The sequence below is a fragment of the Microcebus murinus genome, chromosome 20 (assembly GCF_040939455.1).
Source record: "Microcebus murinus isolate Inina chromosome 20, M.murinus_Inina_mat1.0, whole genome shotgun sequence".
In the NCBI taxonomy this organism is placed as follows: Eukaryota; Metazoa; Chordata; class Mammalia; order Primates; family Cheirogaleidae; genus Microcebus; species Microcebus murinus.
In genome coordinates this window covers 22638042-22657496 of record NC_134123.1, presented here as the reverse complement: position 1 = coordinate 22657496, position 19455 = coordinate 22638042, and the positions used below count along the sequence as shown (strand labels likewise).

Below are 19455 nucleotides of genomic sequence, written 5' to 3'. Positions count from 1 at the left end.
ACTAATATGCTTTGTAGACTTAACAAAATAGTTTTATAAACGTTGCATGTTATATGCTAATCTTACAAGCTGTCCATAAGTAGATAGTTACTGTGTTGGTTAATAATATAAAAGACCTGGATTCAAAATTCAAGCCTGCCTCTTACTGGTTGTGTGTACAGCCTTGGTTCAGTAAACCTATTTCAGTTTCAGGGTCTATTCTATAAAATGGAAAATGATAGCACCTGCTTCATTGCATTAAATAGGTGATGTAATGTTCAATATGTGCCTACCATATAGTAAGCATTCAATAAATGATAACTGTTGATTGAATGACCTTATGCAATTAACTGGTCTCGATTTTTAAGTTTTCTCTGTCAAATGGGACTAGTTATAGGATGTCCTTGTAGGGTTATCAAGAAGATTAGGTTATTAGAAAATTAGGATTATTCGAAGATCTTATAATATGAATAGCATGTAATAACACTCAGTAAATGATAAATACTATGATTTCAAAAATCTCAAAAATAATACCACTTGGCCAGGCACAGTGGCTCACGCCTGTAATCCCAGCACTCTGGGAGCCAGAGGCTGGTGGATCACTCAAGGTCAGGAGTTTGAAACCAGCCTGAGCAAGAGTGAGACCTTGTCTCTATTATAAATAGAAACTAATTGGCCAACTAAAAATATATAGAAAAAAAATGGCATGATGGCATGTGCCTATAGTCCCAGCTACTCGGGAGGCTGAGGCAGAAAGATTGCTTGAGCCCAGGAGTGTGAAGTTGCTGTGAGCTAAGCTGACGCCATGGCACTCTAGCCCAGGCAACAGAGTGAGACTCTGTCTCAAAAAAAAAAAAAAAAAAATACCACTTATTACAGTTTTCACAGTGCTTTTAAATATGTTCATATATTCTTTTCAACAGTATTGTGAGATAGTCCCTTTTACATAGGAGAGTCACAAAGCTTGGTTAACTTAGAGCCGAAAGAAGCACTATATTCAAAATACAGAATTGTTTGATCACCACAGAATATCTCGTGGTACATTTTTGATAGTCGCAACCTGTCCTCTTGCAACCCAGGTGGTAACCCGTGAAAATCACTAATCTGTTTTCCATGTTTATAATTTTGTCATTTTGAGAATGTTATATAAAGGGGTTAACACTGTAACCTTTAGAGATAGACAAGCCTTATTTGTAATAAGATTTACATTTAAATTATATCAAATAAAAATAAAGACATTTTTAAAAATGTAAGCCTCCCTCTAGTGCAATAGTGGATCTTTTTCCATATTCTTGGCCTACAAATTGTAAGAAAAGGATTGGAGGGATAAAACCACATGACAGAAATTGGCAATAGCAAAAACTCTTAAGTTTCAAATCCAGATAGGCATAATTCTTGGATTTTTAGGTAGCAGTGCTTTTTCCTTTTAAAAGTGGTTCAAAACAAATTTTTTAAAAAAATGGTTCAATGGCTGTTGCCTGCCTGTCTTCTGAAAATGCTTTTGCATGAAAATCCACCTAGTTTTACATCTTAGGGGGATTTTTACTGTCACATCAATGAATATGGAAAAATATGTAAGGAAGGGACTGATACCGTGGAAAATTATGGAATAGGAAGTTTCTAACCTTGGCCCCTCTAACAAAAGAGCTATTAAAAGCTATAATAATCAACAATATCAGAACTCTGGAAACTGACTGAACACTGATTGAACAGATTCAAGCAGCCTGAGGAGTGCTTGATGAAGGGAGAGGCAGCTGAAATACAGTAAGAGAATGACACACAAGAACCAGCTGTCAATCCCCTCAATCCCATTTCTTCAGCTTTTCCACAGGCATGAGGATAGTGGCCACATTTCTGTAGTGGCTAGCTATTACCAGGGTGGGCATTTCATAAGGACCTTTTCCTACAAATTTTAGGGGCTGTGTATTTTGGTGAGTCTGGCAGTTCCCTAAGAGATTAGTGAGGACACTTTATTTTTCAGCCCACTTGGATCATAGCAGCTTCCTCATGGCATCTGAAAATCTAAGAAACAAAATATTTTTTTCCCCTTTTGGGTCTATACATTTAAGTAAATACATCAGGTCAATGCCTGACTACAGCAATAATGGAACAAAAACTTTTATGACAATATGGATGACTGCAGCCTTCAATAAATAAAAATTAACAATCTCTGAAGAGTGGTAGAATCTGATTTCCGGAGTACCACTTTATACTACTCAAAATGTCTAATTCTCAACAAAAAAAGTCACAAAGTATATAAAGAACAAATGTATGGCTCATTCAAAGGAAATTTTTTTAAAAATTTGTTTTACAGAAACTATCTCTAAGAAAGACCAGACATTGAAACTACTAGTCAAACACATTAAAACCAACTATCTTAAAAATACTCAATGAGTTGAAGGAAACCATGGACAAAGAACTAAGGAAAATCAGGAAAACTGTATATAAACAAATAAGGCATATCAATAAGGAGATAGAAATTATACAAAGAACCGACTAGAAATTCTAAATATGTGAAATGATAATTCACCAGAGTGATTCAGCAGCAGATATGAGCAGGCAGATGAGAAAATCAACAAACCTGAAGATAAGTCAATTGGTATTATCCAATTTAAAGAGCAGAAAGGAAAGAAAATGAAGAAAAATGAACAGAAGCTTAGGCATTTGAGGGATACCAACAAGCATATCAATATATGTATCATGGAAGTCTCAGATGAGAGGAGAGAAAAAAGAGCAGAAAAAATATTTTTAAAAATAATGGCTGGAAAATTTCCAAATTTGATGCAAGACACAGATATGCATATCCAAAAAGTCAAACTCCAGGCAGAATAAACTCAAAGAGATCCACACCAAGACACATTATATTCAAATTCTATAAAGACAGAATTTAGAAAGCCGAAAGAGAGGTGACTCTTTATGTACAAAGAATCCTCAATAAAATTTACGATTGATTTTTTTTTTCTTCTTTTTTTTTTTTTTGATACAGAGTCTCACTCTGTCATTGAGGCTGGAGTGCAGTGGCCTCATCATAGCTCACTGCAACCTCAATCTTCTGGGCTCAGGTGATCCTCTTGCCTCAGCCTCCTGAGTAGCTGGGACTACAGGTGGGCACCATCATGGCTGGCTACTTTTGCTCTTTTTTGTAGAAATGAGATCTCACATTTGTTCAGGCTGGTCTTAAACTCCTGACCCCAATCGTCCTGCCTCAGCTTCCCAATGTGCTAGGATTACAGGAGTGAGCCACCGTGCCCAGCCCTAGTAACTGATTTTTCATCAAAAGTATAGAGGCTAGAGGAAGTGGAATGACTTATTTATTTATTTCTGAGTAATCAAGAATAGTAAATCTAAATCCACAATAAGGAGAGGCAAACTAATCACAAAGACTTTCCCCCTCCGGGATAGAATGGATAGAATTAAATCAAAGCCATCAGATGCTTGACTGGTCCCTCTGGGATATGGTGCAATAGAGAACTTAGTATACGTCTCTGCTACTAGCATACAGGACCAACAGATATGCAGCAATGGTAGAGGAATTCCTACTTGGTCAGAGGAATTCTATGCTGTTGTATAATGTCTATTTCTGTGTCCATATCCTCCTTGTTCATGAACCTAATGAGCAAGCATGGGTTGGCAGGGGAAAGAGATGGCTAATAAATAGCTATTTATAGAAAGCCTCCTTCCCAGTGGTGGCCCTTTGATGTCATTCATGTGGGACACAAATATCCTTGCACTGTGGGTCCGTTCTAATAGGTCCATGTACATGTAGCTTTTTCCCAGATCTCTTTTTCCTGGATTCCCCAAGAAACTTGACAATCTAGCCGAGCTATTAACCATTGCCTGTGAATTGATAAAAATCTTATTTTAGGTCCTCTGTGTTTCTAGGCACGTGGCCCACGAAGAACTGCTTAAAAGTCCACCTGCTGTGGCAGTCTGCTTCTGGTGCTACTATGTTGGACAGAAGTAAGTCAAGCTTAAAATGTCATCTTGATCAACTGGCCATAGTGAACATCTCACCAAAGTTTGAACTCTGTTGTCAGAGAGGTCATAATGCAGCCTTTAGGAGTGAGGCTTCCAGAGCGAACCACCTGCTTATGACATTCTAAAGGCTGATGTTATATATACCATGTTCTCTTGATAGTGGGATGCCACTGGGCACACCTGTATTTCTGGGTTGTTGAAATCAAATAACACCAGTTTGCCTATCTCCTGATTTCTCTTGATAAGATATCCAGTCTCTGCCAGGGCTCAATAAATAGCAAGTCAAGAACTGTTTCTTAAAATGAGAACAGTACTTGCTTAAATAGTATTTAAGAAAGACTACATGATTTTACTACAAAATCCTTGAGGCCACTTTTCCCACTGGGGATAGCTGTAAGGTCCTTACAATGTCCTATTCTTCTGCAGACAATTCAAGCACCATTGGATCCTCTGAACCAGGACTCCAGAGAGGCCCTGCAGGGCTCTGTTGGCTGCAGTCCTTGGGACTCCCAGTAAATGTCATAGAGGGGATTTCAAGTATAGGTCAATTTCTTGTCCTCTTTCCTTCTCCTTTGCCTTTCTACTTTCCTTGTTTCACGTATATATTGAGTTCCCTTTATCCCAGTCTATTCCACAGTGCCTTCAACTGGTTGTCTTATATTTTAGTAAGAATTTATAATTGTTATTTTAGGAGGGGTTATCTAATTTAAGATACTCTACTTTTTATGAAAGCCAGAAGTCAGTAAAGCAGTATTTTTAAATGGAAAAAATAAAGGGATGGTTTCTAAGAAATTATTGGTTATTTTATAGTATGTAGCTATGTTTAGAAAAGTAAAAAAAAAAAAAAAAACACTACCTAGAATGGGAAAAGAATTAGGTAATCTTGCAAAAAATAATTTCTGATATCTTAAAAATACTGTAAAATTAGGGACTGTGGTGGGTATGTAAATATGCTGCTGAGATCTCCTGCTGCAGGGAGCATAATTGACTGACAGCTACAGTTGCTGGCCTTTAGAATCTACCCCTGTTTGTGTCAAGACTCTGGTACCTAAGTGATCTTGTAGGCAGTGACTGCATATGGTAATGGTTCTAATGCAGGTTCTTTCCTGTGATGTGCAGGACCCTTTAATGGTACTTTGGCTCAGGAACTCCCCATCAGCTGGACTGTAACTTTCTTAGAAATGTGCTGCAGTCTGAGACTCTTCCTACCCAATCCTCCTTTCTTTCCTTTCTCCATTGTAGGTAACAGTCTGAAGGCTCTCTTGTCTTCCCTTGATCCCTCCTTTTTACCTTTTATAAATAAATTTCCTAATCCTTTGCATATCTAATCTCATTTTGACATCTCTTTCTTGGAAGATCCAAACTAACACAGAAACATAGACCCATGCTATTGACAGAAAAGGGACCAAAATGATAACTTAAAAAAAAAGAATATTCTTACAGAAGAATTCCAAATCCTCCTACAGAAGGGTAAACATAATTCCCCTCCTCTTGAATATGTTCTGGGCTTAGTGACTTCGTTTCCATGAGTACAGTAATGTATATATATTTTTTATTCCATACTCCCACACATAAACATGCAAGAGCCTTTTTTTTTTTTTTTTATTTTTTTTTTTGGAAAGAAAGGTGATGCTGAGCAAGAGCCTTTTAGACATTTTTTCCTAATATTCTCCCTGACCCCTGTGAAATATTAATACCACAAATACACTTTGTATTTATTTACTATTTGTATATCCAGGTTTTATGCATAAAAAGAATAAGTCATTTCTGTCCCCCCAAAACCAGTTTCTGCTCCTTCAGTGGCATTATAATAACCCCCACTGCAGATGCATGGAATAGAGTGTGGAAAGGGAAATCTTCTAAGTTATTGTGGAGGAACCTGGCAGACACCACGTTACTCAGGTGATCAAAGATAACATCATTACTGATAAGTCATGTTAATAACATATACCCCCCAGTATGAGGCAAAGAGAAGGGTATTTTGCCTTTGTGGTAGACTTTCCATAACCCTATTCTTTTGATGAGAAAATATCAGGCAAATCCAAATTGAGGGACATTTTATAAAATACCTGACCAGTACTTTTAAAAGTGTCAAGGTAATTATCTTGTCCATTTGAGCTGCTATAACAGAATACTATAGACTGGGTAGCCTAATAGCAACATCTATTTCTCACAGTTGTGGAGGCTGGGAATTCCAAGATTCAGATGATAGCAGATTTGGTATTTGATGAGGGCCTGCTTCCTGGTTTACAGAACTCTGTCTTCTTGCTACAACCTCACTGTGCTATATCCCTCACTGGGATGCAGGAGCTCTCTCGGTCACTTTTGTAAGGGCACTGATCCCACTCATGGGGGCTTCTCCCTCATGACCTCACAAAGGCCCCACTCCAGATACTAGGGGTTAGGTTACAATATATGTATTTGGAGGTGAGGGAAATATACACAAATATTTGGTCTGTAATAGTAATGAAAAACAAGGGAAGATTGAGAAGCTGTCAAAGATCATTAGAGATAAGGAGACACGACCGCTAAATGCAATGTAATATTGTAGATTGGATCCTAGAACAGAAAATGGACAATAATGGGAGAAAAAGTAGAATCTGAATGGAAATCTATAGTTGAGTTAATATAATAGTATTGTATCAATGTTAAGTTCTCAATTTTTATAAATTTCCCTGGTTTTGTAAGATACTAATACCACAGGAGGTTAGGGGAAGGCTATAAGGGAACTCTCTACTCTGTTTATCTTTTCTGTAAATCTGAAATTATTCCACAATTAAAAGTTTAAAAAGGGCGTTCAAAAGTATAGATTACTGTGTCATCTGTATTCATCACATGAAAATGATGGTATAAATATTAAAAGAGATATATATAGAGAGATTACTACGATTATAAACATTAAGCTAGTCTGAAAATATGTTTTAAAAATATATCAGTAAATGAAATAATATGGTAGATGTAGTATTTCTTTAGTGAAGCATTTGATGTAGTATCTCATGACATCTGTACACAATTAATTCAAATTGTCTTGGCTATAAGCAGAGTCACATGGATTCAAAACTGGCCAGAGAACCATAAAAAATATTGATAAACCATAAATAGCAATGTATCAAGTTGGCAATGTGTCTAGGTGCTACAAAGATCAGTGTTATGTCCTGTCTTATACAGCTGCTGCATTAATGATGTAGAAAAGGGAGTGAAAAGCATGTTAATGAAATTCACAGATGCTATTAAATTAGGAGGTGATGCAAATAGCAGTGAGGGCAACAAAGCAATATAAAGATTTTCAGAGAGCTTAGAAATATGGAGTAGAAATAACAAAATGAAAGCTGCCCTTACAAAACAGAAACTACTGCATTAGGAGAAAACAATAAAACCAAATAGTATTCAAAAGGAGTGGGATCTGAAAGTCATCAAATGGTCCAAAAGACCTAAGGCTGAAAATGAATAACAAAATAGATATGAATTTATGATATGGTGATTTTGAAGATTATGACTACATATACTGCATGTCACAGAAAGAATAGAATAGTCTATTCTTCATACTTCTAGAAAAATACATCTGGAAGACAGAACTCATTTTGTCTCAAGTTGGTATCTAACTGCTGTCAACAAAATAGAAGTAGTAATAAAAATGATTAAGCCCTATAACAGTGCAGACAAGTATATTCATCTTCAGCCAATTATACTGAGCTATTTTACAAGTCTTTTCACCCATAATTGCTGATTCTACTTCATATCCCATGTAGGTAACCCTTCCTTCTTGAGACATAGAACTTATGCTGAACCTCAGAGCACTTTAACTAACTCTCTCTAATCTTCTCTTGTCTCCCAAATTAAACTTACAAATTGATTTTTTTCTAATATGTGGTTATTTTTATGTATATTAAAGTAAATATAGGCTCCCTTGATTACTTGCTAAAAAACTGTCTTAGGCTTATATCACATCTACATCCCAATGCTGCATGCATGATTTGTGAATACAGACATGTTCCCTCATCAGCAACTATAGAACAAAAACCATCAACAAGGGTAAAATCTGAGAAGTGTGTTGCACCTGAGATATAAATGAATAACAATTAAAAGAAACCACAGATCTGATTTCATATTGCAATGTGATATTCTAGTGACCACGGCATAAGTAAGATAATCTCAAGATGTTGTCGCCCATTGGTGAAGAGTCATTTGGAAAAATAAATGAAGCAATTCCTTTTATTGATGACTATTTATACTTATTAAATGTTATATGATGGATGCTTTTTAAAAAGTTGTCTTAACACAAAAAAGTCTGTATGAATCTTTTTTTTATGATTTAAGAATGCTTATTCCTTTAATTTTTTCACTGAAAATAATTAATCATTAGGCCATATGTGATGTTTAGGCTTTCAGTGAGTTCCAACTAGCAACAAATATTTGAGAGTCAATGAGTAGGAAGGAATATTTGAGACCTTGTCTCAATTTCCTTTTATGCATATAGTCGTAGATGGCACAGTGAAGAAAGAAGGACACCCTAACCTGATTTGGAAAAAGGCGTTAATAAAATAAATTCATCTTTTATTTTGAGAAACTATTGACTATAGGAAGAAATTCCTATAGTCAGTGGAGGATTGGACAAAATCATTTCTAAGGTCCCTTCCCATGCTTTGAGGAAATTTTCTGTTAATCATTTAGCTACTTGAATGAATGCCTATACAACAGAAAGACAATTTGGTTGTCTTCAAATCTTTAAAAAAGCAAATAGAAGATCACCCATTTTTTTCTCCCTCTCTCCCCCTCCCCCCCTTTCTTTCTTCCCTTTCTTTTTTGAAACAGGGTCTTGCTCTACTGCCCAGGTTCGAGTGCATTGGCATCATCATAACTCACTGCAGCTTCAAACTCCTGGGCTAAGCGATCCTCTTTCCTTAGTCTCCTGAGTAGCTGGAACTACATGCCACCATGCCTGGCTAATTTTTCTGGTTTTTGTACAGAGGAGATATTGCTGTGTTGCCCAGGCTGTTCTCGATATCCTGGTCTCAAGCAATCCTCTCACCTCACCCTCCCAAAGTGTTGGGATTACAGGTATGAGCTACCACACCTGGCCCGATCCATGTCTTTCAATACACCTCCCCATAACAAATTTCACGTAATATACTATAAGAATGTATAAAGTGCAGCAAGAACTGCTTCCTCAGGTTATGCTCTAGTTGCCCAAGTAATATGCTTGATTATTACATTATTCATTACTAGACAACCTAGTCTTTACCCCAGTAAAATGCCGAACCCCAACGGCAAGAAGGGTAAAGAGGCTAAAAGGCTAGGCATAAGCCTCTTCATCATCAATTCTTTGTAAAACTTTGTGATGAGGAATAAAAAGGGGAATGATGCTCCTGTACCTGAAATAGCTCATGCTGTTCAGTATTTTCTCTAAGACATTTTTATAGCAAATCCCAAGAAGCTGCTTTTTTTATATTCCTTGAGGTAACCCTGTAATAATTGGGTCCTTACCCATCTGTCAGGGGCATAATTGCCATTCCTATAATCACTTCAGCAATAGATAGTAAACTGATCATGTCCACTGACTGAAAGCATAGAAGAAACCAGTTTACTATTGATAATAAACACCTCATTTTGCTCATCTAGAACTTAATAAATTTCTTTAGAAAGCCACACATTGTTCAATATCCTTGTCATTCTAGACACTACTGGTTACCATTTCTTGATATCTCTTCCTGAAAAACTAGGTCTTTTCCCTTGACCTTGAGCTCTCTGATTCCTAGTGTTTCTTTTTAATTGTTAAATGTTTCACTGTGTTACAGCCAAAATATTAGGAACCCTTTTGAATATTTGTAGCTAAGAAGAGCTTCTGGTCTTAGGTAGGGTCAATTATAGTTTCTAAAATATTCTTTATAAAAATGACACCTATGAATTCTAGCCCTTACCAATTTCCTGTATTTCCATCAAATGATTTTTATAACAGATCGCAATACAAACTGAGCAAGAAAAATGTTTGTTACAATGAAATACAAATTTACTAAGGTGCTATTGAGATTAAATTGTTTTTGCAGGATTAAGATTTTATTAATCCATTTCAGTCTATAAAATTGCAGAATTCTCTGGACATATATGAAAGAATTTAATTTTTAATTAAACAGCATCTTTGAATTTAAGTGTCAAGTAGATTTTCTGACTCTTTGAATTTCATCCTAAAACCCAATACCTTAGCCTATAACTCCTTTTCTATTATAGACAAGTCAAAAATCTACCCTCTAAGAAATCTCCAGATTTCCCTGTGTGTTTCATTCGCTCTGAAACTTAGCTATCATGGTCTGTCTTCATCATCTTTCTTGCTTTACCTCATCTGTCATGTATGGATGTTTACATAGGCATGAATTTGAATAATCTGATGTAACTCATCCACCTTGAAATAAACTCTGTATTGCTAAAACATTTTATACTTGTAAACTTCAAGTAAGGTTTTGGTTAAATGTAGTATATGTTTATTTCTAATATGCTCACTACTGCCAAGATATAATAAGGGCTCTGGATTCTTTATCACGTGCACAAGGAGGAGAAATAACTTTTCTTTTGCTACTATAGTAATTCTGAAGATGATCAGCAAAGTTGTAAAACTAGTCCATCAGTACTAAGAGCAAAGTTGTAAAACTTTAATATGTATATATAAGTGTGTGTGTATGTGAGAGAATGAGAGAGATGATTTAGAAGGAAAATGGTATGATTTAGGAAATCTCCTGATAATACCTTGATTTTTTTGGTTTCTGATTTTTAATGTAGATTTTGATTGACTATGTTGCAATATTCCATTCTAAATATAATGAATATGATCACAGTAAGAATAAATATTCCTCATGACATAAGTACAAGAAACATAAGACTTACCATATTTTGGCATACCTATAACTCAACCAGCATAATTTTTACCTTCAAAAAATAGTACTAAAGTATATTTTATGTGACAGAGTGGTTGTCAACTATGCTCCAAGTCTCAAAAAGTTAGATATGTATGAGATCCCTTCTACCTTACTACTGATATGACATTTATAACAATGTAAACATTTTTTTAAATTTATCAGGATGTACTGCTTTGGGGAGATAATTAATGACATAAGTTTATCAGGAACCCTGGTTATTGTCTAAATTTATATACTCCTACTATATGGGTTTGCCCTGGATTCTGAAAAGTATTATTAGGGACTACTTGGAAAATGATGGGGGATATTTTCTTGCTATTCCTGTGAAAGTTAAGTTTATAATTATTGATTGCCTCCTTTTGTCTCGTTATTTCAGGAATTTATCATTTTAAAGATATCATTACTATTGCATTTTAACAAATGAGTAATTTATTCTGATTCTGGCTCCTCTATTATTGTCTTCCTTTTAAAAATTACTCAATTGTGCTATCTCTTCAGAGGATTTCCTGAGAAGTTTTTCCTAATCTCAGTTTATTGCCGCTTATTTTTCACACTTTGATTTAAACTAACCAAATATTAAAATAATTACAGAGTTATCTTAATCATAGCATTAGATTTCCATGTTTTCTTGTTGTCATGCACATACCTTAATCTTGGAATGAGATCTCTGTATTTTTTATTATTATTGTAATCCACTTCTTACACTGTGTAGGAAAAAAGCAAATGTGCAACTGTAGATACAAAATGTAAGACCATTTAGATCATTTGGAAAACTTCGTCTAGTCTTTATCCTCTAATTCTTTCATCAAAATTTGAATTCACTGAGCTATTGTTACTTTCCTGTGCAGTCGTGTTGACATTATAGAGGTATTCATAATAGAATCTGCAATATCTTTTAAGTCAGTGTTCCCATGTGGATTTATGAAGCATCCCTGAATTCTGCAAATACCTCCAAATGCTTTGTTTTTTTTCTTTCAACTTATTTTCCCCCAGAACTACTCAATCTTTCCACAGAATTTGGATAAGAAATTTCAAAACAGTCACATCTTTTCCTTTGTGCATAAAACCTGGGGGTAGGATATGTGTTGTATTAACTTAAAAGTCTGTGTGTATTTTAGATACTGATAAAAAGTAAATAATGTGGGCTTTAATTCCATTTTGTATGGTTTTCTATTATCATTCCTTTTGCCATAGATCACTATTCTTTATTCCTGGCTCATTAATCAAATTCTAACATATGGTATGATAAGCTTTAAGTTCACTTTCTTTTGTACTGAATTCATTGTAACTGCAAGTTATCAGGCAATATGTGACCAAAATGAAATAGTGGGATTTTTGTGTCATCTTTACAAACTCTGTCATATAAAAACTAGGCCACAATAATTCTGTTTTATTGGAATCTATTCAATATAAGAAGTTTATTAAATAATAATGCATTACAGAATGCCTGATGATATCCACATATTCTTGCTCTCTCCATTCTAAATTGTCATTATTAAGTAAATTCTAAATTTTATGCCAAGCCTATGTTTACTTGATGTGGATTTATTTAATAATCATTAGGGTTGCTAGTGATCAATTAGTGACTTTTTTCTTAGCTCTTTATGTATGAATTAGTGGTGAGTTTGTAGTTTTCTTGGAGTCAATGCTAGGATATGTAACACAAGATTTCAAATTCTTTTATCTTGAGAATGTTGAGGTAGAATCTTCTGGATTTTTGTTGTTATTCTTTAATAATGGGTTTAACTTTGAACTCCAAGATTAATTATTGGTGTCCCACAGCTTCTTAAACATTCTTAAGACCACTTCATACAAATCTGTAGATGTAAACATAATTACATTTAATTGTCTTTCCAATCTCTTTATTAACCCTTTATTTATTTTTTATTTATTTATTTTTTTTATTTCAGCATATTATGTGGGTACAGATTTTAAGGTTTCAATAAATGCCCATTTCCCCCATATTAACTCTTTAAATTTGTAGTTTTTTCCAGCTATTGGCTTCAATTACTGGTTTTTGTATAATATTCTTGATGTCTTCTGTTCATTATCCTTTTTACAGTAGCTAAGAAAAGAGCTTTTTCCTTTTTATTTGGAGACAGAGTCTTGCTCTGTGCCTGGGCTAGAAATTAGCATCCTTCATAGTGACCTCAAACTCCTGGACTCAAGAGATCCTTCTTCCTTACCCTCCCAAGAAGCTGAGACTACAGGTACATGCCACCACCCCAGCTAATTTTTTCTATTTTTAGAAGAGAATGCGTCTCACTCTTGCTTAAGCTGGTCTCAAACTCCTGAGTTCAAGCAGTCCTCCCAGAGTGCTAGGAATTACAGGTGTGAGCCATCATGCCTAGCCGAAAAGAGCTATTTTTAACATTTTTGCAAAATACTTATTTTTTGTGCTTTATGTAAGGCCTATCTCACTCCCTTCTGAATGTATTTTAATCCTTTCTAATTTCCTTTAATTCCCCCATTGAGCATTATTTTATTTGCTTTTTTGTCTCCCTAATTTTAAGTTTGCTTTCCTTGGCCATTCTTTCATTCTCCCATCTTCTCTCCACCCTATATAATTCTTCCTTTTATTCATTTCTTTCACCAACCTTCTTTATCTAAGAGACTTTTTTTTTCTTTCTGTATTTTTAATTTGAGGTCATTAGAAGGGATTGTTTGCCTTCTTAAATTCTTTTTTTCAAACTTCTAAAAATTATTTTCATCATTCTGCTTTATCTTTCAACAATGAAACATTTTACAGTAGTTATTTCTATATTTTTCATTTTAACTGTTTGCTTTCCAAAACTATGATATTCCATTATGTCTAGTTGTAGTTACAGCCTTTCTTACATTATAAGTTTGATTCATTTGTGCCTACAAACTTCCCAATTTCTTTCCACCTTAAGATATACTTTCATTTCTTTTTATAGATTAAAAATCAAAATGAAAGACAAGCCATGAGCAATTGATGAAAATAAATTTATGCTAATTTGGTAGGGGTGGAAATTAGGATATGATTGTGAATTCATCCTCAAGCCACTTGGAGGACTTGGTTAAACTAAACAGACTTATTCAGTGTTTGACTTTGGCTGGAGCTTATATCTGTTATCATAACTCCTGCTCTTAAAACTGTGTTGCCTTGGCTGAGAGGCCCATTATATATTTCTCCATAAGCACAACTCAGCTCTTAAATTGCTTCAAGGGAGGAAGGAATGAAGAAACACTAGCTGTGACAATAGTACAGACCTGAAAGATACATACAATTCAAAATTCTTGACTGTCTTCCTGAAACATGTCCATGATGTCACTAGAGGTGGTTTTACTGAAACAAAAATGCTTAGGTTTGCATTTCTCCATTATTTAAGACTACCTCCATGGACTTGATATCACATTATCAGTATTCTGTCCTTGAACTATAGCTTCTTAGCTGTTAAAGCATCCTTTTCTACAATTTACTGTAGATGGGCTCTATCATTTAATAAGTCTTACTTAATCTATAAATTCACTTTCAAGTCTATAATTTTCAAATATAAAAGTTTCCATTTATAAAAAAGTATTTATCTGAGATATTTAAAGCTATGTTGATAATTGGGGTCTTAGTTTCCCAAACAGCAAGGATTCTGGAATAAAATTTTGAGATAGGATGAAAACTGATTCTGCAATTCTATTTTATATAATACCGCTGTCATGGACAAACAGTAGAGAGAAAAAGAAAGTATAGGGAAAACACAGATAGCATCTTTTAAAGAATAAACGATATAAAATCAAGTCTGAAAAGACAAATCAAAAACAGTAATTTCTGTCAGAGTTAATATAAAGCCTTGGCCATAAAACTGAGGACAATTGATACATTGGGAGAATAAAGACCAGAAATACTGTATTTTACAGCAGAATTAGTTCACTTGGAGGGAGTGCTTGTGGAAAGTGTAAAGGGGAGTCAGAGAAAGAAAGCTTAGAGAAAACACTGAATTATCTTTCAGGCTTTTAAATTATTTCTGCAGATGCTATTGCAGTTGGGGGTGGGGTGACAGAAAGAGGCTGCACAACAAATCATAAGAATTCTTGTATCCAGCTGTCTACCAGTCACTAAAGAAAGGTGGGACAGGCAGTAAAAGATGCATTCCTGCCCCATTCTTCACCATGTCATCCTCTGATGCCAATGTTGTTTAGCACTACTGCAGAGTTACAACGTTGGTGCAAATTAGCATATATTCCCTGATTTCAGACATTCTCTCTTCTACCTATTTAGAATAACTCAGCGTTTTACCCTCTTATTTTCCTAAGGAAAATGTTACTCATTTTGTGGATGATTTTTTTCAAAATGGAGGGTTGACTTTTAGTTCTTACACCAGAGGTATTACTGAATTTGTGGTATAATTTATGCAAGGCAACAACTACTTCACTCTGTTCCATTGCTTCCTCTACCTTCAAAAGGAAAGTATCACATTAGACATGTTCTTTAAACTGCCCTTCTTTCATCCTGATCTTTATTTTTTTGAGCAGAGCAGAAAACAGTAAATTTATAGAATGGCAGCATTGAGTGAAAGCTCCAGAATAAGGTAGGCGGGGGGTTGTTTTGAATGATGGACAAGCAGAGGAGAGAGAAAGAGAGAAGATATAGGAAAAACACAGATAGCAGCTTTTAAAAGAATAAAGGATATAAAGTCAAGTCTGAAAAGAAGATAAATCAAAAACAGTAATTTCCATCAGAGTTAATCTGTGAACTATAGAAATTATTGGACAGTGATCAAAGTGTTAAAGTTGCATAAAATACCCATACTGAAATAACAAGTTGGCTTACTAAGTAAGAGTGAAAGTTATTTGCAATAATTAAATGGCTAGAACAAACATATTAATATTTGTATACCAGTTTTCCCATTCAACAATCTTGCTCCCATATTTACAAAACTAAAATTTGAGATAGTGTTTTTGCCAAGTGGATTCTTTTCTCTGACTATCCAAGGAATAGTCAAGCAGAAATTTTATGTTTGAGATTGATAGTCTCCACTCATCACATGGACAAGATAACAATAACTTCCTTGCCTATACTTTAAAAACAGACCTTATGAAGCCCTTGAATTACGTTTTTAATAAGTGATCTCTCTTTCATCTTTGTCCTAAATACTATTCTAAAAGCACAGACTAAGAAAAGCAACTTAAAAATTTTATGACAAATAACATGGCATGAAATTAACATTTTCTGCAATATGTCCATGATCTCTTTGAAGAAAATCCAAAATAAATGTATCTATTTTTTAAATTTTCTTCAATGGTGGCTTCTTCCTCATCCCTATTTCAGTCTTTCCTCTATCTGAAAGAAATATGGATATCTATCAAAGGTATAATTTTTATTACAGATTTTTATCACTGTCTTTTTATTGTTGCCAGTATGTATTAGACCACAAGCATATTCTTGCATCCAGTAGTATGGCAGCAAGGAATAGGAGAGTCACAGAAGGGTGATACATTTGTTGTATTCATCAGTTGGTGATTGCATCTATGGAAAGAAGAAATGTTGAAAGGTCTGCAGATTTCTGAGGTGTACCTGTGAGGTCATTTAATACAATGATTTTATATTTGGAATGATCCATGTAAAATCCCTTTGAAAATACCAAGTCAAGCTAAATATTTACAATATCTTGAAAATTTGATGATTTGATAATTTACATGAAATTAGCCATTTAAAGCATTCCTGTATTGCAAGCAAAGAGGTTCTAAAAAGGGCTATTGGTATGTCGTCGTATATACTGCCCCAGAATATCAAATGCCATATCCAGAAAATAGACTGAGTAGAAGAAATTCGCTGTTATGAGATGTGTAGGCTGATGAAATAAACCAGGCCATTGATTAAATATATTAGAAAGTGGGTAAAGTTGGTAGGAGAAATCTTCTGAGCCATAAGTTTCTTCCCTGCTTTTACCTAATTCATTCACATAAAAAGAGACGCTTTTAAAGCAAGGTTCTGGCTTCTAATCCTGAAATTTGGTAAATTTGTTAACCTGAAAACCACTATCAAATATTTCTAGGTAAACTATTAAAAAATTCTTTTGGATAAATAGCTGAGCTAACAGGAAACCAAGGAAAATTATTTCCCAGAGCCTAAAATGACGGTGAAAAAGAAACTAAATAAATGTGAGCTAACAGGGTAGCCACCTAGAAGAGTTTACCAATATCCGTACTGAAGGGTCTATGGTTTTAAATGCCCTGTAGCACTTGGACCTGTGAAAGGCACAGATAAGACACCCATGTATAAAACTGAAATCTTCTAAAGACTACACCCCAGTAAAAGATGGAACTAAAAAATAATCTCCCCACTGGGACAGTGGGAGCACAAGAAAACTTGTCTGACTAGCTCCACTTCTGGATTAAGGGGATGGAATAGAGAGACAGAGACAAATGAAATATCTAGTTTCCTCTAAGTATCCATAGCCACAAGTCTGCCCTCATTCTGGTTTGGGAGTCAAATTTACCTTGCTTGTATGGTTGAGGAACTCCCAAACTCAGAAATTGACATAAAAAGTCAATCTAGGCTGGAAAGAAGCCTGAAAGTACCTATGAGAGACAAAAGCAAAAATTTTGGAGAAACATATCCCCAACCAAGGGTTCCCTATAAATAGAACCCCACTAAAAATTAGCTCATAACCCCAAATTAGGAAATACAGAAAGAAAGCAATCCCTACTATAAGTCAAAGACACGAATGCCCAGGAATTTCCAATAATAGCATTATTAGAGACTATAAAATAACTGTTCTAAATAAAGAAATACAAGAATGAATGGAAAACATGAGAACGGGAAGTATCAAATATCTAGGCATATTTGGGGGGAAAAAGGAAGTTATAGAAATAAATTAAATTCATTGAAATTAAACATCTATTTTCAAATGCAAATATTCTGAAATTTCCCAAGATGCGAAGAATATTAGCTTCTGAGTTGAACAGTGGGATTCTTTACATATACTTTTCTTTACTCAAGCCACATGCTATTTTGCCAGCGACTTTTGGATCTTAACATGTGACTCTTGTAACCTCTGAGAGCTAACTTACTGAGTTCTAATAAATCCCAAGCCAGCATGCCATGTGTTAGCTACACTGCATAGCCTCTTCAAAATAAACAACACAATACTGATGTTGATCCTGTTAGATTAAGACAAATTAAAAATCTAATACATAGTTTTGCTGTCAGATTCTAAAGGTCAAAGGTCAATATAGTATATTGCGATAAGGCTATAGGTTACTCATGCCCCAATATTTTATCATAATAAACCAAATGGGGATGAAACACCCAGCAGTAGCCCATAAATCTATTAGCAGTGAACTGTCAATGTCCCATATACCCGAGTAATTTGTTAATTCGGAGCTGAGTCTCTTTTTTCACTAGACCTTGTAAACTCCTTTCTGAAATATCAATAAACCATCTGCTTTGACTTGTTAATCAAATGACTTTATTCAGTCCAAAGCAATTTTTTCCTAATAAAAACAGAGTATTTATCTCCATGGCTATAAAAGAGGATTGTTTTCAACTGTTCACTTATAGTTAAGAAGCACATTTCATTTGGATTGATTTCCAATGCTTTGGTCATATCTTGTCACTTTCCATTTCTTACACACAGCATCTCAGTTTAGCCATTTAGGAAGGGAAAAACAGTCAAATTGTGGATGTGGTATGGGACCAGCACACAAAATCTGAGGAAGAAGTTTGAGATAGGAAAGAACTCACCCAAAATAACTGTAGATCAACATTTTTATGTCACTATTTCCCTGTTTGGAACTCTTCCTGTCACTCCAGTTAGAGCGTTCACACTAGCCACTGTTTCTCCCTCAGCTGAGGTTCCAGATGTTTGCCTTTTAGTCAGTATTGCTGTGTTCTGAGTCACATGGTGTATAATGTTTATAATAGAAACTTTTTGTCCTCTCTTAAGCTGTCTTGTGTTAGTGTAAAATACAGTCAATCTCAGTGATCATACCATGTGAAGATCTGCAAGGCTACCCCAGAAAATTGACCCCCTTTTCTCCAACCCACCAAACTGAGATAAAATGAGTATTGCTGAGGTATATGTGGGGATACTCTGAATGCTCTGTGAATGAGCTCCTGAGGAATCGTCACGCTTCTTGCACCCTCTGTCCTTGGAGCTTACTGCCAGCTGGCAAATGGAGCACAGCCTATGACCTCTGACCTTGAATCAACTCCTCTTGGACTGTTAGAAAAATGATGTCTGGGGAGAAGTCTGGGCATTTGAGTTATTACTGGATTCTGCCCTCTTAAAAAACAAAGAAGAAACTCATAGGTATCCTTAATGAACAGAGGCCTCAAGTGCAGCACAAGTCATGGTACATTCTGGGAATTGTTTCTCAGAGGCACAGCTTCCTTTCCCACTGCAAATCCTTGAACAAAGGAAAAAATATGCAGCAAACAAAAAGTGTAATTTAAATGCCTATAGCATTTTTCAGTCTTGTTTTGATTCTTTTTATTCAGACATCATTGGATGAGCCACCATTTAGATTTTCTTATGTTGGAAGTAACATCATACAGGGAAATAGTTCTGTTCCTCTCACCCTCCTTTATCTTCTCATTTTACAGAGATGAGAAAGAGAAAATCTTCTA

The 19455-nt window shown here is 35.1% G+C and overlaps 1 long non-coding RNA gene across 1 annotated transcript in view; it reads left to right on the top strand.

Annotated features, from left to right (window-relative positions):
* Positions 1-19455, top strand: part of LOC105858938 (uncharacterized) — a 111428-nt gene that overhangs the window by 4015 nt on the left and 87958 nt on the right. Inside the window, exon 2 of the long non-coding RNA XR_001148318.3 lies at positions 3862-3939. This is a non-coding gene — a long non-coding RNA (uncharacterized LOC105858938). The remainder of the gene's footprint in view (positions 1-3861; positions 3940-19455) is intronic.